The sequence below is a fragment of the Protopterus annectens genome, chromosome 7.part0 (assembly GCF_019279795.1).
Source record: "Protopterus annectens isolate FY-2018-M chromosome 7.part0, PAN1.0, whole genome shotgun sequence".
Lineage (NCBI taxonomy): Eukaryota > Metazoa > Chordata > Ceratodontiformes > Protopteridae > Protopterus > Protopterus annectens.
This window is the reverse complement of record NC_056739.1, coordinates 1,622,093,351-1,622,118,430: the sequence shown is the minus strand read 5'-3', so window position 1 is coordinate 1,622,118,430 and position 25,080 is coordinate 1,622,093,351.

Genomic DNA, 25,080 nt, shown 5'->3' with positions numbered 1-25,080 from the left:
GCTTCAAAAAGTGCCCAAAGTGTGGCCAAAAGATGTCTGTTACAGACAGCCACGTTAATTGTGTTTACTGTCTAGGGGCTCTGCATTTGCAAGACAGTTGTTCCATTTGTCATTCCTTCTCCTCAAGGGTCCTGCATGAAAGGAAGAGGAAACTCATCAATAGAGGCTTGTTGAAGACTTCGTTTCAGGAAGCTTTGAGTGATCAAGATGGATCCAGCACGTCCTCAAAATCTTCCAAGACATCGGACTCGAAAAAATCCAAAAAGTCTTCAACTTTGGCTCCACTGCCATCGGAGTCGACAGCCTTTACCTTTCAGAGCCGGTCCCCAGTCTTGTAACTGGTGTCTGAAGCACCTAAGAGTCCACTGCTCCAGTCCATACCATCTTTGGTACATTCCTCTCGATCATCTATCAGCCTGTCGGATCTGGACATGGATCTTATGGTGCAGAAGCTGTTATTGGTACTGGCCATAGCAAAAATGTTATCAGCATCGACCCAAATGACTTCAGAGCCAAAGACCCTTGCGCCAACTATAACTATTCCTCCTCCCAGCCATGCTGGTCCTTTGGAGCCAGAGGAGGTGGACCTCATGTTAGTGGAACCCTAGGAGCTGACGCCTGCTCCAGTGTCTTCAGCTCTGGGCACTCTGACATCCTCGGTGCTGATCGAGGACTCTAGGAGCCGACACTCTCTGGTCGGGTCTGGGAAGGACAGTCAGACCGACTTGTCAGTTCCGACTTTGCCTCTTGGGGCCTCGGCTCATATGAGCTTGGCACCTACTTCGGGCTTGGAGCCCACTGTCGATGGTTTCTTTGGATCCGTCGGCTCCCTTGCATCGGACCAGAGGTGCTTTCAATGCCATGAGGAGAGTCATGTCTCCTAGGACATCCTCAACCTCAGGTCTGCCTTTCTCCTCCCCTAAAGTGCTTGTGTCTGCTTCTGCCTCACATGTCCTGACCAAGCGTAGAGACCTAGAGCCTCAGGAAGCCCCATTTTGTGGCCCCTGCACTTCTGAGACCTCACCAGAAGCTCCCACTGATGAGGTTCCCAGGAAGAGAGTCTTTAACATCAGATGCTGACTTAGATGAGTCAGAAGGGTCCCCATGGTTCACCTCTGAGGATATCTCATTCACTGAGATACTTGAGATCCTTAGGCAGCGGGGTACCTGGCAGTCCAAAAGCCCTACTGAGTATGAGTCAGTTCTCCTGAAAGCTTTCAGGTCTCAGCCCTCCACCTCTTGGGAGTCTCTGTCCTTCGATGAGCTGATGCAGCTGGACTCAAGAAAGGTATGGGAGTCTCCGGATACTATGAAGCCTGTCCCTAGCAGGCCGAATAAATTAATTTCTGTCCCCCCCCCGACAAAACATTTTTAACAAAAGGTGTTCCAGTTGATGCCATGGTAATGGCAGCAGCCCACCAAAAAGGAAATGTCTGAGACTTCCTCATCTATCCATCCTCCTAACAGAGACTCCAGGATTATAGATAGATATGGGAGGCGCATGTTTAGCTCAGTGACCTTTGTTGTTCGTTCGCTGAACTATTTAACTCATTTTACTAGGTTGCAAAGAGATCTCCTTAAGGGGTTAAGAGATACTCTTCAGGCTATAGTAGCTGCAGGAACTTCTGACAAAGTTGCCACCCAGCTTGTTACCCTCAATTCTATTGTCAACTCATCCACGCATTTCATCTCTTATGCAGCTGATGGAACGAGTAGGGCAATGGGTACAGGAGTTGTTCTTAGGAGACATTCCTGGATGTGCTTGTCTTCCTTCATATAGCCCTTCAAGTTGTCCTTTGTAACCACTCCATTTGATCGCTCGTTGCTCTTCTGGCCTAAAGTGAAGGAAGCCTTAACCAGGTGTGAACAGGATGGAAAGACTCTGTCTGCTATCAGGGTCTGTTTTTCCACCCCTACCCAACCCTACACTAAAGGTCAAAGGGGAGGACAAATGTGGTTCTGAAAAGCCCAAGGAGCCTTTCAGGGCACATGTGGTGAACCCCCCTCCAAGGGTAGAGGAGGGGGCAATAATGGAAGAAGCAGGCCTCATGGCAGAGAGGGTCTGCTACTCTGTTGCTGCTGCAGCTCCTTTGTTAAAAGACATAGTCAAGAACTAAGATGGAAGCCATAGGGCCTTGGTAAGGATCAATATTATTTTTAGAGGCCCATATAGAATTTTTTTTTCCATTTGCTAAGATATAGCTTCCTAGTAGAAGATTTATGAGAAGACAAAAGGATCTGTTTTGTCACATTGGAGAGGTTATGTTTCCTGGCTATGATGGGAACTGGAGCAGTCAAGCTGTCAGCTTCAGGGACTGCAGAGAGGGATGAAGATCCCCCGACGGGTGCATCAAAAGGTCTGGAACTGGGTCCAGAACCAAAGGATCCTCCAAAAGATGAAGTTGATGGAAAGGGAACCAAATCTGATGAGGCTAATGAGGGGCTATTAGAAAGATGGTCCTTCCCAGGGTTTTTGCTTTCTGTAGCACCTTGGGTATCACTGGGATTGGTGGAAATGCATAGAGGAGACCCAGAGGCCAATCGTGTATGAGTGCGTCCCTTGGGGGGTTCTCTCAGAGGGGGAATCAGGGAAAAGTATCTTCTGCATTTCATGTTCATGTGACTGGTGAAAAGGTCATAGCAAGACTGGCCCCACCTGCAGGGTATCCTGTCCGCTATTTCTTTCTTGAGGGACCACTCATGGGGCAACAAGATTGCCCTACTCAGTTTGTCTTCTATCATGTTGGATTTCCCCAGGATGTGCACTGACAACAGAACGTGCTGGGTGGAAACAGCCCACTGTCAAACTCTGAGAGCCTCGCAACAAAGGGGGTAAGACCTGGTTCCTCTTTGTTTGTTCAAATACCAAACCACCAACATGTTGTCTGTCTGAATCGCAATCATACCCAGAGGAAGAGAGTCTGGAAAGTACTGCAACACCAAAAGTACTGCTGTCATCTTCAGAACATTGATATGCAGAAGTGTCTCTTGATTGGTCCATGTGCCTTGGGCAGTCTTTCCCTGAAAATGCCCCCACCCTATCAGGGAAGCATCCAAGGTTACTGTGGCTGCTGGAGGGGGTAGCACAAATTGGCGTCCATTCGTGACATGAAGTGAGGTCAACCATCACTGAAGGAGCTTTTTGCAAGAATTTGTGATCATTATAGTGTAAGTCATGGGGAGCTCTTGGTAAGACCATTGAGTGAACAACAGCCATTGTAGTATCCACATGTGCATACAACCTAGTGGTATGGCTAGAATTGCTGCTGCCATCATGCCCAATAATTTCAGAACTTCTGATGCTGGTGATCTGTCGTTTGATATCAGAATGCTGACATGTTGATGAAGAAGAAAGACTCTTTCTATTGGAAGCCTTACTGTGGTGGTGGTGGTATCCAACTCTGCCCCGATAAAAACGATATGCTGCGATGGCGACAAGGCAGATTTTTCTGAGTTGATTGTAATGTCCAGATGATTGCAGAGTGACAGAGTAGACTCCCTGGCCTGAAAGAGTTGATGCCTGGTGGTGGCGGTAAGGAGCCAATCATCTAGGTACGGAAACACCTGGAATCCTAGATGCCTCAAGTGGGCAGTGACCACTGCCATGCATTTGGTGAACACTCTGGGGGCTGTAGTAAGACCAAAGGGCAGGGCTCAAAACTGGTAATGATTGGCTCACAGCCAAAAGTGCAGGTGATCCCTGGATGGTCTGGCCACTTTTTATGTGGTAGTATGCATCTTTGAGATCTATTGACCACATCCAATTGTCCTTCACTAAGAAGGGAAGTATAGACTGAACCATGACCATCTGAAACTTCTCTTTCTTAACGTATTGGTTCAGTCTGCTGAAGTCCAATATGGGTCTCCAGTCCCCCATCTTCTTTGGAACCAAAAAGAATCTTGAGTAAGTTTTGGATCCTGTATGGTCTGCTGGGACTGGTTGGATGATTCTTCTTCTTAGCAATGTTTGGACCTCTGTTGTTGCCTGTTACCTGTAACTGCGTGGAACTTCTGGGATTTTTCTTATGATTGGAGTGGGTGTGGTGAATGAAATAAAGTATCCTCTGGAAATTATACTTTGTACCCGGCTGTCTTTTGTTATTTTGAGGCAGGCATCTGGGTACAAAGATAAGCGACCCCCAACTGCCTCCAGAGCAGGACAGTCGGGCCTCCTCTCAGGAGCGCTGGTAGAGCTTCCGAGAGAAGACAGAGTCTCATTTTGAACAAATCCCTCATTCTTGCCCAAAGGTTGCACTGAAACCAATCTCACCAAGTTATTGATTTGCCAGTCTTCTTCCCCAACCATTCTAACAATTTAGAGTTATATGCTGCACAAACTTGATGTTCACAGACAGCTCAGATTTTATTTGGATAGAACAAAAGATTTCAGAAAATCAGATCAGCTTTTTGTTTCATTTTCAGACTCCAGGAAGGGGAGACCAGTGGCTAAAACAACTGTCTAAATGGTTAAGAAAAACAAAAAAGTACCGAAGCTAACACAGCTGAAGATAAAACAATAAACTTTAATGCACAGAAAAGAGAGTAAGCGCTTTCACGGTGTGCTCTCACCGCTTCATCAGACTCTTTTAAACTAGTAACAAATGCAGTTAAATAGCATAAGTTAATTAGTCAGTTACGGCACTGATAAAAGCATCAATTATCTAAGAGAAAAATGTCACAAGAAAGCAGGCAAATGAAACATACAAAAAACATAAAAAAATTTATATAAAAAACACGTATAAAAAACAATCCTATACTCAGTATTTGAGACATCTAACTTTTAAAAAAGGCTTAAGAGAGACAACTGCATTAAGACCTGGTATTTTATCAGCATTAAGCATAGAAAATGTCAGGAAATTTATGCATGTCAACTATTGTTTTACAGAGGACAAGATCAATTAAATTTAATTTGTGCCCTTTTAGAATTGGTTTTAGAAAACGTGTTTTTTTTTGAAGATCAGTTTTATGTACAAAACGTTGGCGTGGCATGGGCACAGCTTGTGCCAACAGCTACGCCAACCTTGTTTTGGTACAATGGGAGAGAGGTATATTATTTCAAGCTGAGGGCTTCCCTGAACATATCTTATGGTATGTAAGATTTGTTTACAATATTTTTTTGTTGTGGAGGGGGTCAGTTGAGAGTCTCAACCAGTTTATAGAGTTTCTACATCAGTCTACAAATTTTTTTAAGATTTGCTTTTAAATATTCTTTTGATGAAATTGAATGTCTTGATGTTAAGGTGAACAAAACTGATTTGACTAACCTAGTAACTAGTATTTATAGAAACCCACAAGAAAGAATAATCTGCTCCACAGAGATAGCATGCATCCTAGGCATGTTACCCAAAATGTTGTTAAGAGGCAGATGTACAGGGTCATGAGACTCCATAATAATGACAAACAGCTTGCTGAGGCCATGGAGACCTTGGAAATGGATTTTCTAGATAGAGGCTACAAGGAAAAGGATATTGACAGTTGTATTACTGATGCGTATAAGGAGAGGTGGGGCAAATGTAGGCCTTATTATGCTGCTGCATCTAACACTGAAGCCATAGCTACAGAACAAAGGACAGGATTGATTAGGTTTCCTCTCCTTCATATATTCTTCTGATGTTAGTAGTATATGTGATATTGTTAAAAGGAACTGGGGCATTTTGGATACTGTAGATGAATTAAGAAATGCCATAGATACTATTCCACACTTTTCTTTTAAAAATAACAGATCCTTGAAAAGGCATCTGTGTTACAATACTTCTACTTTTAACAAGGTTTTACAGTCAGAGAGGCATGGCACTTTTAAATGCAGGAATTGCACAGCCTGCAAGTTTATACACTCTAGTCCTACTTACATGCACCCTAATTTGCACTTTAAAATAGACACAAACTTTTATGCTGGTTGCAGGACTAAGAACATGGTTTATTTTAGTTACTGCACTTTCTACCATGCTTTTTATGTAGGCATGAGTAACAGACAACTCAAAGACAGGGTGCTGGAACATAAGAGAGACATTAGAAACAAGAAAGACATCAATGCTCTTGCTAAGCATATTATGTGCCATGGACAGGAACATAATTTTAAATTCCTTGTGCTAGAGATTATTCCTGAGAGTTTAAGAGGGGGAGATCTTAGGAATCGTACAGAATCTGCAGAGCAAAAATGGATTCTGTCTCTTAATGATGACAAAATACCAGGTCTTAATGAAGTTGTCTCTCTTAAGCCTTTTTTTTAAAAGCTAGATCTCTCAAACACTGAATATAGGATTGTTTTTATACATATTTTATATACATTTTTTTATATTTTTCTATGTTTCATTTGCCTGCTTTCTTGTTGTGACATTTTTCTCTTAGATAATTGATGCTTTTTTGTTGTGACATTTTTCTCTTAGATAATTGATGCTTTTATCAGTGCCTTAATTGACTAATTAACTTTTGCTATTTAACTGCATTTGTTACTAGCCACGGTGGTTTAGCGGTAGCGTTGTCGCCTCACAGCAAGAGGTTCTCCCATTCGATTCTTGGCTGGAGTGCCTTCTGTGTGGACTCTGCATGTCCTCCCTGTGGTTGAGTGGAGTTCGAAAGACATGTGTAGAATGAGCGTGCCTTCGTTGAAGGTTGGGCATCGAGCTGGCACCTTGGCACCATAAAAATCTGCTGCCAATAATTAGTAGACCAGAGTTCTGCTGTGGCGACCCCTAACCGGGAAAAGCCGAAAGAAGAACAACTGCATTTGTTACTAGTTTGGAAGAGTCTGATGAAGCGGTGAGAGCACACCGTGAAAGGGCTTACTCTCTTTTGTGTGCATTAAAGTTTATTGTTTTACCTTCAGCTAGGTTAGCTTCGGTACTTTTTTGTTTTTCTTAGTAGTTACTTGTTACTGTACCATTCTATTTTTATTCTCAGCATACTTTTTATACTTCTGTCTAAATGGTTATCTGAATGTATCACCTTTGCCTATTCAGCTGTCAATATACCTTTGCAACATAAGATTAAAGCTCACTCAACCAGAGCAGTTTCTACATCATCTGCCTTTTCTGCCAGATTTCCCATTGAAAATATTTGTGCAGCAGCCACTTGGTCAAAACCTTATACCTTTATCATTCATTACAAAGTTGACAATACCTCCAGGGACAGGGCCTCCTTTGGATACACAGTCCTGAGAAATATACTCCTGTGAGCCACCTGAGATTGATGGTGCTTGGGATGCTACCCATCAGTAAAGAATGAACGGCAAGATTGAACAACTTCACATAAAGAAGTTATGTACTTACCATAACATTCCATGTGAGTTGTTTATCTTGCCTTTATTCTTACGTCCCTCCCTCCTACCCCCTCCTGGGCTGATAGATGTCTGAGATGCTGGCTTCATCCTGGTTACTCAATCCTTCCATACCTTTCTCTTGGGAGTGAAAGAATGACATATGGTATCATTATACGCAGCAAACAAGATCTGAGGTAATTCCAGGTGCATCATGGGATAGGGACTTGGCTTCGAGCTATTTGAAGACCTCGAGCTTTGTAATTGGCAGTATCGAATCCGCGGGATCAGCTCCAGAGCCATCAGTAAAGAATGCAGGCGAGATGAACAACTCACATGGAACATTATAAGTGCATAACTTCTTTTTATATCTGATGTATTTCCCTTCCTGTTAAATAGCTGTTTGCCCAACATACTTCATGAACATCTACAATTCCCCTGAAACAAACTGCTTAACCATATAATTTTATTACATACCTTACAATTTTGAGTGTTTGAAAATAATATTTTTGAATTACTAGTAAACTCTCTCAGATGCACTCTTTGACATAAAAGCTAGACATGACTTTGGTAGAAGGGTCATTTACATTACCTTCTTAAGAAACACAAGATTTATATGCAATCATGCTTTTAAAATTATCAAAGGATATTTTCTAAAGCATTTTGCCATTTCATAAACTGAGTAGAATGCTGAGGTATTAACAACACTGTACTAACAATGCCATTCAGAGTGTTCTGAACAAAGCTGAACACTGAAATAATTGCGTTCAACTTCAAAGCCCTGAATCAATGCTTAAAGACTTCCAAGCTACTCAGTATTAAGAAAACAGGCAACTTTAATTAGCAAACACTCTGATAATAGCAAAAATCAAATGCATCTCAATTACTGCAAAGGTTAGGTCACAAAACAATGTAAACACTGAGGCTGTGCACTCCCTCTCAAAAATGCCATTGTTTATAGCAGAAATGTAAAACAGCCTACCATAAATCAGCATAATCTGAAAACACATGTAAAGTTACAAATGTGTCACATATCTTTGTGATTTTTGAGCTAAAATGTCATTGTTTATAGCAGAAATGTAAAACAGCCTACCATAAATCAGCATAATCTGAAAACACATGTAAAGTTACAAATGTGTCACATATCTTTGTGATTTTTGAGCTTCTGCAGGTTGGATGCATTAAAACTGGATGTGGTGTGTACTACACTTGGACATACTGGACTACTTAGTAAAGTAAATCAAGGTGAGCACCTTTAATTTATAACCTTCTACTAGAACTAACTGGTATACGCAAGAGGACAGAGATACAAAGCAGAAAGACTTAATTAAATCCTTGTTTTGTTTTATTCTGTAAATATCAGAATTTATTAAAGAAATATTCACAAACACAAAGTGTATATCAGCACCAACAACATATAAAAGAACATACAATAAGGTTTCCTATTAAACCTAAAGTTTAAGCTATAGTTGATGATCCATTAACAAAGGATGAACTCAATAAGCTTTCCTATATATCCTTATTGCTGTAAGAGCATAACTATACTGTATAAAATTGTTACAAAGAGACAATGCATATTAATTGTTCCATTATCAATCAGTTTCACAGTTAAACAATATAGATACAGAGCATAACCTTATACCAAGTAAATGTTAAATAAAAAAACTATGAACACGAACAAAAAGCTGCTAGAGTACTGAAGCCAGTAATGTGAATCCAAAACGCACCGATAATTTAACGTATAAGCAGTTTATTAAAACAAGCAATGTTTTCATCACTACACATGAGCAACTTCATCAGAAAGTGAAAAACCATTAAACAAAAGTAGTTGTATTTAAAAAATCCACCTCTGGGTGGCTTGATTGTATAACCAATCATCTTCAATAAAATACAAGCATGTTTAAAATTTAAAGCACCACAAAGTAATTTATAGGCATGCAAAAATTATTCAGGATACTGTTACACTAAAATAGCCTCATACTTATATTATTTGCAACTGAAGTTACTGTCTCAAATAGCTCTTAAGCTTTAGTAAACAGGCTATATTACAGTTATCGTTTAGACCTGGATACGAAAATGCATTAAGTAACAATTGCCATTCTAATTCAAGGCATTCTAAAACCAGAGAAGTCAGTCCACCTCTAATATCACAAATAACTTGATCAATTACTAAAAATTGGAAAGAGTGACAAAAATTGGAAAGAGTGACCTGCTTTGGTGTTGATATGTTTTGCTAAAGCATTGTCACTTTTGTTCTTTAAAATCGCATACATATGTTCGTAAATTCTATCCTTTAATTTACGATCTGTTTTTCCCACATAGAATGCAGGACAGTTATTACAGACAGCTAGGTAGACAATACTTTTAGAATTACAGTCAAATTTATATTTTATCTGATATGATCTCCCTGCTATTTCAAAAGTATACCCTATTTTAACATGTTTACACATTTTACAAGGGTCACAATGAAAGGTACCTCTTGTTCGGTTATTTTTGGTTCTTAATTCATTTGATTCAAGAAGGGTCTTTAAATTGGCTCCCCTCCTACAAATGGTTTGTCAGGTAAGACCCAATTCTCTATATCAACCCGATGTCTTTATATAGTAAGAACCAATTCTTATTAAGAATGAATCTGACTTGTTCACTATCATTACTATAGGTAGTGATGAAACTAGATTTATAAGAATGATGGAGTCCCTCATTACCTACCCTTCCATTACTAGTACAAAAAGGTACCATATCAAATGGGCATATATCCTGTGTATCGTTAGGCGTACCTACTCTATTAATGACTAACTCACTATTAAAGTCCTTTACATGTAATATAGGTTTAAAAATACCTACTTTACGTTTATTTATCACTTCTACTGATAAATCGTGGACCAAACAAGTAGGATAAACTCTATTTACAAACATATTACCTAGAAGCTCACATTCAGCTAGAAAGTCTGTTTCTAAGGAACACATCCTCGCTGCTCTGACCAATTGGCCTTTAACAATAGAATGCTTCTGTTTAAAGGGGTGTGCACTAGAATAGTGCAAGAATGAATTACAATAAGTAGATTTCCTATATATGGTCGAACATAAATACTTAGCAACTGGGACTTTTGTTAATTTCACATCAAGATAATCAGTACTAATAGTGTCAAATTTAAATGTAAAAGGAAAAAATGAAGTGGTAGAATTTAAGTAATCGACAAATTTTACAGCTGCTACTTTATCTCCTTTAAAGACTATAAATATATCATCCAAAAATCTTGTGTAATACACGAGTAAGTTTTGGATGTCAGGTTGGTCAAAGATGAATTGTTTTTCCCAGTACGCTACAACCATGTTGGCTAAACTTGCACCACATGGTGAGCCCATTGCTACGCCCTGTTTCTGTAAATAATGTTGACCATTAAATATAAAAAAATTATTAGTCAAGATATTGTCAACCAATTCAGAGACTAACTCAATATCTGAAATTGGGGCGTTCTTATCTTTCATCATTAGTGCTGACCATTCAACTGCTTCCATATGTGGAATGGAAGTATAAAGATCGACTACATCAATGGTTAAAAAATTATAGTCTTGATTGTAAGACAGACTATTAAGACTTTCCAAAAATGACCATGAATCTTTACAGACCTGTGGGATCTGCTTAAGATATTTTTGAAGGATAGAATCTACTACTTTAGCACAGGGATAAGTAAGGGATGCTCTACCATCAATGAATGGTCTCATTGGTGGATGAAAAATGTCTTTATGCATTTTTGGAATCCCGAACATCACTGGTAATTTGGGTTAAAGAATGTTAATGTAGTTAAACAAATCAATATCTATCCTAGCTTCAATAAACAGGTCCCTAAAATAATTTTAACCCTAAATAAAGCTCTATTATATTCATTTAATGAGACTTTAATATAAGCTGGACTATCTAGTACTTGTTCCATCCTTTTATTATAGTCAGTTATATCAAAAATAACCAAACCCCCTCCCTTGTCTGGTTTTGCACTCCTTACCAGAATGATCTCAATAGATCCAATGCTTGTATTTGTTCTAAACTCACATTATTAGACCTTGAGTAATTCACTTGCTTACGATTAAATGGAATATGCCTAATGTCTAGTTCACTAATACTTTCATATAATCATAACAACGGATGTAAGGGAGGGTTAAACGTACTAGGAGGTTTAAAACCAACTTGAGAAACCTCACTATTACCTAAAAGGAAAGATAGATTAAGTTTCCTTACAAAACACTTCAAATCTATTAGAGTACAAGCAATGTTGATGTTCCTGCTAGGGACAAAAGTATTGCCCTTAGCTAACACGTCAATCAAATCTGGTTCTATGGTGACCGATGAAAAATTATAAATGTTAAAGTCACCATTAGAGCTTTTTAATATCACAGGCTTAGGGAGAAAGTTTGTCACAGGAGAACCAATTATCTCTTCCTCCTGTTGTTCCAGCCTTTGTTCCTCTGGTTCCAAGGACGTCGTGGATTTGAAGAGTTCCTGGGGTTCGAGTCCTGATGAAAAACCTGTTCATTCTGGTTATTATTTAAAGATTGAGCTGTCTGTTGTATGTTACTGTTGGCGTTATTGTTGGCATTATAAGACCGCAGTCTTTCACTGCGTCTCAAAGGTTCATGAAACTTGCCTTCATTTGTGCCTAAATTTGAGTTGACCTCACTCAATTGGTTGGAATCTATAGTTGCAGAAAAATTATTGCCATAAGACACCGTTTTTTTATTTGGCCATACTTGTGCCAACTGTGGTTTAGGGTAAGCAGACCCATTAGAATACGCCAACCGATCATGATTCAGCTTTTTAATTTTATTGGTTTTTAGTTTATCCAGAAGTTGGTCTATACTTGAAAAAACTCTCCCATAGTTATATTTGTACCTGATAAAGTCAACATCTGATTTGATATCTTTATCCAAGTCATTTACTTCGATAGACATATTTTCTATTTGTAAACTGTAATGTTCTATCATGAGTTCCATTAGTAAAAACCCTGAGGTATCAAACAGGTTCAATAGTTCTTTATGAAAAAGTGAGTCCAGTGTTAAACCAGTTGGAAACTGGTGAAAGCGTAAACCTTTAGGGACTAGTTTTTCAGTCAAACACTGTTTGAAATAGACTACTTCCAATTGTGTTTTTTTTTAACTTTAATAATTTATGATCAAATAACTTCAATTTTCCGGATATAATAGGTGTACTCACTGCAGTAAGTTGAGCATCTCTGGCCGGTCGTTCCATATTATCGGCAAGACCTAAAGATAATTTTCCTGTATTGTTCACTCATTCGTTAAGTGCAGGAATGCCTATAAGGCCTGTGTTGCAAAGATGGTTCCCAGCTTCTATAAATCTAGTATCCGAATGAACCTCTTGTCCTGTGGGCAAAGAGGAAACTGAGTTGCTTGCTCCGACCTGTTCCGTGCCAGAATTGTGAGTGCTTAATTGGTTATCACCATTAGAAACACTTCCATTATCTCACACACCGATATTCCTTACTTGTGTTCCATTCTTATTATGTTGGTCAATCAGGTCAAGTATAAGCAGTTTATGTATTTAAAAAATCTGCCTCTGGTGGCTTGATTGTATAACCAATCATCTTCAATAAAATACAAGCATGTTTAAAATTAAAGCACCACAAAGTAATTTATCGGCATGCAAAAATATTCAGGATACTGTTACACTAATACAGCCTCATACTTATATTATTTGCAACTGAAGATACTGTCTCAAATAGCTCTTAAGCTTTAGTAAACAGGCTATATTACAGTCATCGTTTAGACCTGGATACGAAATGCATTAAGTAACAATTGCCATTCTAATTCACGGCATTCTAAAACCAGAGAAGTCCACCTCTAATATCACAAATAACTTGATCAATTACTAAAAATTGGAAAGAGTGACCTGCTTTGGTGTTGATATGTTTTGCTAAAGCATTGTCACTTTTGTTCATATATAGCAGGGAGATCATATCAGATAAAATATACATTTGACTGTAATTCTAAAAGTATTGTCTACCTAGCTGTCTGTAATAACTTCCTGCATTCTATGTGGGAAAAGCAGATCGTAAATTAAAGGATAGAATTTATGAACATATGTACGCGATTTTAAAGAACAAAAGTGACAATGCTTTAGCAAAACATATCAACACCAAAGCAGGTCACTCTTTCCAATTTTTAGTAATTGATCAAGTTATTTGTGATATTAGAGGTGGACTGACTTCTCTGGTTTTAGAATGCCTTGAATTAGAATTGCAATTGTTACTTAATGCATTTTCGTATCCAGGTCTAAAAGATAATTGTAATATAGCCTGTTTACTAAAGCTTAAGAGTTATTTGAGACAATAACTTCAGTTGCAAATGATATAAGTATGAGGCTGTATTAGTATAACAGTATCCTGAATAATTTTTGCATGCCGATAAATTACTTTGTGGTGCTTTAATTTTAAACATGCTTGTATTTTATTGAAGATGATTGGTTATACAATCAAGCCCAGAGGTGGATTTTTTAAATACAACTACTTTTGTTTAATGGTTTTTCACTTTCTGATGAAGTTGCTCATGTGTAGTGATGAAAACGTTGCTTGTTTTAATAAACTGCTTATACATTAAAGTATCTGTGCATTTTGGATTCACATTAGTGGCTTCAGTACTCTAGCAGCTTTTTGTTCATGTTCATAGTGTTCGTTCACTTTCATCTGTTAAATAAAAAAAACTGTCAAATCAGTCTGAAGTTTAAATGAAAAAAACACCCCAATATTTCTTCCATTTTTTCATGTCTAGCTGACTACTTGACCAGGCCATCAATTTGCAGTTTAACGTGAGCATACATCTGATACAAACCTCTGGAACACACATCCAGTATTGAAAAGGCATGCTGAAAAAAGCAGCTTTTTCTGTTAGGATCCAGGCTACTTCCATTCTCTCTAGAGACCTTATTCTACTGGGAGTCCCAAAAACCAAAAATCTGTAATCAGATTCATCAGGTAGAGCCACCCTAAGTGTCCATTCCACTGCTGTCATAAAATGCCATCATGTAGCCTCAGTAGCCCGCCCTATTAAAAAGCTGTACAGGGATAATGCAATTGTATGGTGAAATAACACCAACTATGGACAGTCTTTTTTTTTTTAGACAAAAAATATCTTTATTAAATTATCATGTTTGACAAAAAGGCAATTTTACATTTATATAAATGAAAACAAACCATACTGATACAATTCCAGCTGCAAACATTATACATTACATACTATGTTGACACAATTAAAGTTGTAACAAACATTATACATCACTTATAACCTATCCAGTCATTGGCAGTCAAAAATTACATAGCCCATTCAAATCCTGCATTCTTTTAAACCTTGTTTCTTCTCTGCATGTGTTGTTTCCACAATTCTAGTTTTTTCCTATGTAATTTGCTCCTACCCTTTCCTAAAGATCCCAATTTCAGTTGTTTTGTCTCTGTTAGTATATTTGCTACTTCTCGTAAGTAAAGTTGGTTTAGACTTTGATTTCCATTTTCTAATAATTGCTTTTTTGGCAGTCACCATAATTAGACTCAGCAAGGCCCTACTATGCCGAGGCAATTCCAATTCTGTATCATAGCTCAAATAAATTGTTTCCTTAGTTACTTCAACTAGCTCATCCAGTATCTCAGACAGAGCTATCTGCAGAGAATCTTTAAACTCTACCAACTCATTACACTCCCAGAAAATATGCTCCCAGTTACCTTTTATTCCCCATCACACCTCCATTTGTTATCTACCTGAGGAAAATTTTTTTGGAGACTTGTCTTGTGTCTTTCGGCTTTTCCCGGTTAGGGGTCGCCACAGCGGAAGTAGATTTTTAGTGCCAAGTTTCCAGCCCTGACACACAACCTTCAACAAAGGTATGCCCATTCAAGCATGTCTCCACACAGAAGACACTCTAGCTGAGAATCAAATGGGAGAACATCTTGCTGTGAGGCCACAATGCTACCGCAGCACCACCACTGCTACTTGGGGTATAACAAAATACCTATGCAAGCACTTCCAAGCAAAGATCCTAAATCTTGTAGACTTTGTTGAATAAATGGGAGACACACATATATCCTCCCATTGTTGCTTTGTGAATTGCTTATACCGTCTCTCTTCCTAGTCCATTCTAACCTCCTCTGATTGATTCTTATATTTATCATGCAATATTTTATATGCTCTACTAATTATTCCTTGTTTAATGGCAGCTTCTGTTCTAGATTATACTAAAAACTCTACCAGTGCTGGTCTTGCATTTTAGGACCCCCTATTTATTTCTCTTTGCCTATACTCTGATATCAATCCTTGATATAGAAGGGAATCTCTAACCTATAGTCCAAATAAATTCTTGGCATCTTCCCATTCTATTACCTTTCCCTCTCTAGTTATTTTCTCCCAATGCCTTGGTTCCTTTGACAGTTTTCTCCAATAAATTCCAGCCCCCTCTTACCTATTGTCTGTATCACTATTTGTAGTCATCTCTATCGGCAGAATCTCCTTTCTCCATTCCCATGTTGGCTTAGTTCTTAGAATACCTTCTGCTACTTTATAAATATAATATTCTGTATGATAATTGTTATTCTTCTTAAAGGTCTGCATCCAAAATCTCAGTCTCTCCTTGTTTCTTGAACTTTCCCCTGTTTCCTCATCATCCCTTTCCACTTTGAATTATAGTTTTCTTCTTGTGCTATGTATAGGAGCCTTAACTGTGTTGCTGTGAAATACCCCTTCAAATCAGGTAATCCCAAACTGCCTTGTTCTATTGGAAGATCAGCTTATCCCACTTTACTCTTGCTGTCTTCCCCTCCTAGATAAAATCCTTCAGCTCTTTATTAATTGCTATCCACAACTTCTCCTCTAATTGATAAAAAATATGCCTAACCTGTGTATAAGACTAATGGGACTAAAACATTTAACTGCTTGTATCTTACTATCCATATCCATATAACAGAGATTCCGTTTTCTCAGTTTATGTATTATCTTTTGTTTAGGCTCTTCCCACATATCCTTAGCTGCTACAGCAAATAATTTTTAATCCCTACTCCTAAATACTTCATTTTATCATGTCCTCATAAATGTGAATATTCCTGACCCAATTCCTGTATAGGTACATAATTTACTGCTATTGCCCATGTTTTAGCTTCTTTAAATTGAAACTGTCTCAAAATGTTCCACAACACTTCAATGTCTCTTTCTGATTTTGCAGGTATAAAATATCATCTGCAAAAAGAGCTAGCTTTTCTTGAGTACCATACAAATTATATCCTTAAATTTCTGAGTCCCTTATTTTCTTGGGCAATGGTTCTAAATATAATTCAAATAACAAAGGGGAAAGAGGACAGCCCTGCTGACTTCATCTGCTCAAGCAGAAATTATCAGAGAGGACCACACCCACTTTAATTTTCACCTCCAGTCACTCATATATACTCTTAATCAAGCTTATAATTTTATCAGGGAATGCAAATGCTTCCATAGCCCTGCTCATAAAGTCCCAGCTTACTCTGTTAAATGCTTTCTCTGCATCATTACCCGCCACCAACAGTGGTATTTTCTAACATTTCGCTTCCCTCAGGATCATCAATGTTCTGTTGATGTTGTCAAACGTTTGCCTCCCCTCCACATGACCACATTGATCGTTATCTATCAATGCTGGTATCACTTTTGCCATTCTTTTAGCTATGATAGACATAAACACTTTATTTATAATCGTGGTTTACTACTGACATTGGTCTGTATGAAGCTGTATCTGATGGATTTTTACCCACTTTAGGTGTTACAACACAAACTGGTTCAGCTGTGTAGCTCAGGACACATCTGAATTGGGGATTGCTGGAAAAAGCTCAGCTTAGAGCTTTACCTTTGGTAGTTGTGTTAAAACTGTTTAAATGTGCCTGTATACAAGCCTCATATTTCCTCAGGTTTGTGCTCAATTTACTGGAGCTTCTCAGTACTTGGAAACTTTAGTCAAAGGTCTGGAGTGCATCTGCACTGAAATCCAAGGCATCCACTGAAAAAAAATGAAAAATAAGTATTTTTTAAGTCAGCACTCCACTTTGTTAACTGTATTTAATTGAATTACTGCTTCATTTTTGTTGTTTATGACTAAGTCCAGCTAGCGCCCTTCCTTCCCAAATACCACATTCAGAAAAATCCTGCCACAATGGATGGGCAGTTTCACATCATTTCTTCTCCCAGCTTGATTGATATAGGCATTTTGAGCCAATGTATCAATAGCCTCATTTATACTGACAACCATTTACTCCTAAAGCAAACTAACATCATATGGGAGAGATGCAAATACACCATAGAACTGGAGTCAATTCTCTCATGTAAAAACAAACTAGACATCAAACAGTGCAGTGCCCACATTTCTTAAAACTGAACAAGGAGAAAGAGGGAAAGAGGGAGAAGGAAAAATAAAAAAGGAGCACCTAATTATATTAGTATTCCCATTATGCTTAAAATAACAGAAAACTCTACTTTATAACATGCAAAAAAATCATGCACTATTTATTGAGAAAAAATAGTTTTACTTGCAGTTAACTTTCTCCCTCCTCTTCTCCTCTCCTGAGTATTTTTCTGAACATTAGTGATCTGAAGTAGGGCATATGCTTTAAAGTTTCCCACAAGTTTAACAAAGTCCAAAAAAGTCCAGTATTTCCAGATGTTCTTATACTGTCATGTTTCACACATATAATTATTGCTTTGTAATCCCACTTTCATCAATTTCTAAGTTACTGGTTTTATTCCTGTTCATCTCCATCTCCAAAATCCTGTTTCTGTTTCATTTCCAATGTACTCTTGATTCTTCTAATCAACTCTTGTGTTTTTTTCCTTCTCTCAAGCATTTTCCATTAAAACATTGGAAAAGGTTTCACTGCCACAGTCTCTCTGTGGTCTTTATTACCAGAAGAACAAGAAGCAGAATCTCCTTCTGTTTCACAGCTCACTTTTTGTTGGACAAACTTTTGTATTTCCTCCTCAGCATGTACATCATCAAAAAATGATTTTGTCCCTCCAGGGAAAATATTTTGAAGATAGCTGGGTACAACAGTTTGAATCTCATGCCTGCTTCTCAATATTCCCTGAATAGTGGGATACATTTACTTCTCTTCTGCCTGGTACACAATGAGTAGTCATTCTCCACAAACACTCTGCTGTCTCACACTTTTAATACTTTGTCCTTCTGCCACGGTTTTGTCATAATCAATTAATTCTGCTGGTAAGATTGCATCTTTACTATTGAGCATCTAGGTTGCTTTCTGATAGCCAGGTTTGGAGCATACAGATGGTATGACCTTTCAATTAACAATTTCTGTTGTGGAATACCAGCCCAGTCACTTATTTCTGCTTTCATAAAATTAATATAGTCTCTTCATTCCAGCTTCTCTGGTACAGCAGAAAATGTCAGGTTTTCCCTATGTGCTCTGGCCTCTAATTCTATTATTTTTTGAAACATCTTTTCTTGTGCAGTTTCATATTCAGTCAGCCTTTCTTTCATTTTGACCTCTGAGTTCTGCAGTTTAATCACCTTATCTGAATATCTGTCTAAACCGTCTTCCATTTTTTCCATCCTGTGGCTGTTCATATACTCCATCAATGTTTCATTATTTTAATCAGGTCTGTGTGCAATTGCCTTATACTTTCCTCTATGTTACTGAGAGTCATTTTTTGGAGCTTGTACTACTTTTTGCTGAACAGCTGCAGTATTTTCCCAATCAGAGCATTTTGTCACCTTTCGTAGCTGATTTTCCTTCAGTCTATATTAGAACACCGAACATTCAAAATGTCGAGTGTTCTAATATCGAACCCTAGCAATCGAAAAAAAAAACATTGAACATTCGGAACAGCAATTTCTTTCCTAGGGAAAAAATGTGCTATTCCAAAACACATACACACAACACAAGCACACCAAACAAACAGCAATCCACACACATACACCTAAACTCATACACCTAACCCTGCAGTAAACTATACATACACCACTAACTATCCACTTACCTTAACCCTAACCCAAAGTTCTGCCAATATCACACAGTCACCTCACCCCACCCTAACCCTAACTCACCTAACCTGGCCTAACCCACACATCCACACAATCGCACACTTACCTGACCCACGCCTTAACCCTAACTCACCTAACCCGCCCTAACTCACACGTCCACATAATCGCACACTTACCTGAACCTGACCCGTAACTTTCCACCAGAGCACTGAAAATACCAAAGCAACAGAAATAGACAGCTAAATTCTTTCCCTAGGAAAAAAATTTGTTTCCTGTTACGTCGATATTTTCAGCGTTCCCTGAAAACTGGTCAATATTAGAACACCCAACATTTCAAATGTTCGGTGTTCTAATATAGACCCTTTTCCTTTGGGTCTTCTGTATTTCTTTCTTCCTGACATCCAGGCAGTGCTCCCAGAAATTTAGGTCCACTTGATTTCTCTGCTATGTTTCTGTTTTTACACTGGGAGAGCTAAAATTAAGTTGTTGCTCAATGTGTAGCCATCTTGGAAGAAGACATCAACTGTGGCCAGTCTTTGTTGTTAAGTCACCCAAGTCAGTTAACCCATTGTTCATATGAAAAAAGGCTCCCTGAGCATTTCATCCCAGCTTGCACACATGCACACTAGCTGTAATTTGAGATCCTTCCTAATGCTAGTATATGATGTTTCATTTCTGGCTTACCCAGTTCATGCTTTTTTTTCACTGATCTGAACAAAAAGAGATATCATATCCCCTGCTGGTTCCCAGCCACTTTCTAGTGACTAACCTACAAATTGCAGACATTATTTTTACTTAGCAGTTGTAGACATTCCTTGAGGTTCAAGGCTGTGACATCCCCACTCTGGAACAGTAATCAAGGAGCCTGAACTCTCACCAGTAAAACTGGAGAGAGACATTTACTTGGAATACAAATGGATACAATAAGTATTTCCAGATGCAGACCTCTCTGCATCAAGCACAATTTCCCTTAAGAGCACCCAGGGAACACGGTCAGTGCAGGGGCTGGTTCTTCTCTGTATCTGTCCAGATCCCCAGTAAGACTCCCTACTGACATAACTTACAGTGTATACACACACACACACACACACACACACACACACACACACACACACACACACACACACACACACACACACACACACACACACACACACACACACACACACACACACACACACACACACACACACACCTGGGAAAGGCTGACACAGATTCACCTGCTGTGCCCCCCTCTGCCCAGACTACAAGGTAGCTACCACTGCCACCAGAACCCCTGCCAGCTACTTTAAGGCTCTTACAAGGGTACCCAATTATACTGAGTGAAATTAATATAAATACAAATGGTTATGTTGACCAAACAGCCAGGCTTTCAGGAGTGGCCAGAGTTATCACCAAATAAATATATGCAAATACTCTCAAAACTTAAATATTTTTTTCTAAAAGGACCAGCCACAATGAGAAGTTTAAATATATTTAATAAGAACTAGTAAAAGAACAAGAAAATACTAAATATCTATTTACAGTAAACACCAGAGTTTAGTCACAGGGAATATTAAAAATAACACCAATGGAAAGTTTCACACAGTTATAGAAAAACAGTATTTAGCTAACCTCACTGTCTTTTCCTGATTGAGTAAAATAATTACTGTTCCTGCTTACTGAATTGAGCAGGGTAAGATGGGTGAGTGGCCTTTGTTGTCAGATCCAGTCACATGCGTCTGCCCATCTGACATTTGGTTCCCACACTATTAGCAACACTAGAAGCTGCAAAGATTCAGCACCTATGTGCTGCAATACACCCTAGACCTTTAGCTAAGTTTTATTAAAGCATCTAGAAGCCATAAAACAATAGAACCATTCCACTCAAGAGCTACAAGCTATTCTCTAACAAAGACATTGCATCTCTAGCTCCATTCCAAATTGTGGGATAACATCTTTATGGCTTGACCCATAAAGTAATTTAATTTCAAAAATATTTTTCCAGAGTGAGGTGGGTTAACCTCTTCCCTTCCAGAATATGCTGTTACAATGTATGCATATAAACAGTTACTATAATACATGTACGTTTCTTTTCCTTCCAGCAGGGCACACTGTTGATACATTTTAACACAAGCAAACCTCACAAATACATTTCAGCACAAGCATCTGTATAAATCAGTTTGATACACACATGACATATAACTATTTACAAAATTACAGCTAGCCTGTGCTGGCATAAGATATACATCCATTGCCCTACTTCTCCTGGTATGGCTGGCAATACCTCCTATCGTCACAAAGGGTACAAACAGCTTTTGAAATAGAGGGTCTTTTTAAAGGTGCCATATCGGGTCTGGATGGAGGGAGCAGATTTAGACATGCTTAAATTCAAATCCCTGAAAATCAAGTTACTAGGTTATGTGAATAAATAAGAAGTAACAGCAGTTTAAAGAATAATTTCTGGAATTGGCAACAAAAGCCAAAACTATTTTTTCTAGCTGAGAGTGGGGTTATGTAAGAGGGACACAAGCCATGTTGTAAAGAAAAGAATGACCACAGAAAAAAAAGAGAAATGGAATAAGAATAAATGAAGAAAGTGAGACAAGCAAGAGGAAGAACCTGAAGGCATTTCAGCATAGAATCATGTATGCCATAGCACTGAAATATTGTGGTAAATGACCTTATTGAAGGGACAGGTTTGAAGCAGGAGAGGATGGGAAGAAAGATGATTTCTCAGAAAAAGAAAAATAATGACTGATTCAGCTAAGCAGTGCAGCAGAGAGGGAAGCCATAAAAAACATAAAGGAACTTTGCCACTGCTTAGGGTGCTGCAAAGATTACTTGCTATAGAGTAAGTGGGCTGTGCTGCTTTGGAAAAGTCTTGTTTTCAAATAAAATAGACTGGGTGGCGGTGTGGCTGATACTATTTCCTATGTAATTCAGTAATCTCTCACCATAACTTTGTAAACAGGAAATTTAGAAGTTTTAAGACAGGGACAATGTTTAATGGTATTATTCTGGCTCATTTCTAAACAGCATCTGGATCAGCTTGTTTTTTTTTTTAATTTTATCACTTGACTGATTTTATGTAAATAAAGCATATAGCAAACAATAAAATATACATATAAAGGAACAATGCAACACAATTACACAATGTAAGCAACTTGGTTTCCCTAGTAACAATAACAAAGTTAAAACTAGACTTATTGGAAGTAGAGGCAGGTGCAATAAGAGTAACATAAGATGTTCTTCGTGTTTCACTGTTGCAGTCATTACATTTGGGTTATCTGCCTGCAGGTAGCCCTCAGCTGGCCTGAATATCAAAGTCTTGGGTCCTGCATCGGATGCTGTCTCTTCTTCCATGACGTCAGGTTGTCTGGGGTATAAAACATGCAGCCGATGCTATTACATCAGTCTTTCTTGCCGTGCGGTGCCCAAAGCAGAAGCAGTTCACAAGTTCCGGTTGGCCGACTCCTGAAATTTTCGTTTTCGAGTTTCAGATCTGAAGTCTTCAAAAAAGCTAAGTACCCCATTGGGGATCCTTTTTCTTGCTCTAAACCAATGTCAGTAAAAGTTAACAATTGTATTACCTGTGGAAAGCAAATACCTCATAAAGATTTTCATTCGTACTGCATTCCTTGCCTAGGCCCAGACCACGATGTCCCTCGCTGTCATTTTTTGTGCCTTATTCAATCCTTGCACTATTCGTCATTGGTCCATTTTTGCATTAAACTATTTTGGTACTCGGTTTAATTATCCAGAAATGGCTTTGGTAAGCCATCCGACTACCGACATTCTGAACAAATGTAAAGATAAAGACAGAGACAGACTGTATAGGTCCAAAGCTGCCAACAATGCTTCCATTAAGCTAGTCGCCAGTTCATCGGTACTCAGTGAGGCACTTTTGCAGCCCCTGATACCCGCTACTTCAGATTCGCAGGCCTCTACTGAGACCCATTCAGAGTCTGGTATGCCACGAAATGCTTCTTCGACCATGGAACCTGCGGATGTCTCTACCTTGGATGGGTCCGGAGCCGCTGTGCAGGCACCGGCTTCTGAGGGTGTATTCAGACCTACTGACTTGCATTTCAAACCAATGCTATCTTCTTCTTCAAGGCCTAAAACTCGATCCCACCTAGAAAACCGACGTCCAAACTGCATAGTCAGGTCCATATGCCTGAAAAACAAATGATAAGAATGGCTGAAGACCTTATTATTTTAATTAGGGGAAGCCAGCCTTCGCCCTCTAAAAGTCCTAGAACTGATTTTCCTTCTGATTCTTCTGATCAGGATTCTGAAATTTCTGCTTCTTCTGATTACCAGGATTTGCCCTTATCTGCCTATGAGGATTCTGATGCAGAGGACTCCATTCCCTCTGCTTCCCCTCCAGAAGACTTTTCTTTTGGTGAAACCTTGCACAATCTTAGGGAGCATTTCCTCTGGGAAAGCCAGGATTACTCTGACTCCAAAAAAAAAGGCTTAGGGAATTCTTACTCCTCCTTCAACACAGGCCTTTAGCTATCCCTCCTGTCCTGGACATTGTAGATGAACCCTTTTTGGAATCTAGCATGACCCCAGACACTTTACCTCCGTCTCCCAGGAAACCTGACAGGTATCACAGAGTATCTGACTCTCACAAGCTCCTCTTCAAGAATCCTGCTGTGGACCCAGACACCATTTCCAGGGACCTAAAGGCATTAAGGCTACTACTGCCAAAAACCCTACCCCATCTGATAAAGATTCCAGGGCCTTGGACAGATGGGGTAAGAAGGTATACACTTCTGCTACATTGGCCATTAGGGCCATAAACTGCCAGTTTCATATGTTAAAGTATCAACAGCATATTATGGGACTACTTAAACAGAAAATTATGTTGATTCCTGACTGTGCTGAAATAAAGAATTACAGGGTTTAAAGTATTCTTTTGAACAAGTTGGTAAACATACTTTGCAATGTAGTTTTGACTCTTTAGAAGCATCTTGCAGGGCTGCTGTCACTGGGTCTGTTCTTAGAAGGCATGCTTGGCTTAAGGAGCAAAATTTGCCACATCATGTTAAAGCTAAATTACTGGATGCTTCCTTAAACCAGACTGGCTGTTTGGCAACAAAGCAGAAGAAGTCCTCAAAAAGATGTAGGAAAAAGTGAAATATATGCAAACTGTTAAAGATTTTCTGCAAGTACAGCCTCCCAGATTTAGCAGGAATTGGCCTTCTAAGAATTGGTCCTTTCCTGTCTCTTCCAGGCCTTCTCAGTCCAAACCCAGGAACAGCAGACCACCTACACTACAGTCTCAAGGTACTCACAGGCCTAAGCAGTGGGGGGCTCCCACTTCCAAAGCTGGAAGTAGTAAGACACCCCTCTATGGCAAACTGTCACAATGACTTAACCTTAAGCCTTCCAAGCCCTGCTCAACTGCCTGCTTCCTTAGGAGGAAAGATCGCCTTGCATGCAAAAAACTGGGAACTCATTACTCAGGACAAATGGGTTTTAAATATAGTTTCCCAAGGATGCAAATTCCACTTCCACACCTTACCAACCTCAAAAGGTTGGCCAGATCTACCCCCAAAGCAGTGGGCAGAGGCTCAAAAGCAGGTTCTCTCTCTTCTAAGTATCAAGGGCTATTCAACTTGTCCCAACAGAAGAAAGGGGACAAAGTTTTTACTCAAGACTTTTCCTGGTACCCAGAAAAGACAGCTCCTGTCATCCTATCCTGGACCTCTCTGTGCTAAACACCTTTTTGGTAATCCCAAGACTCAAAATGCTAACACTTCATCAGCTGCTTCATATGCTAGGCAAAGATGCCTGGTTGGCAACCTTAGACTCAAAG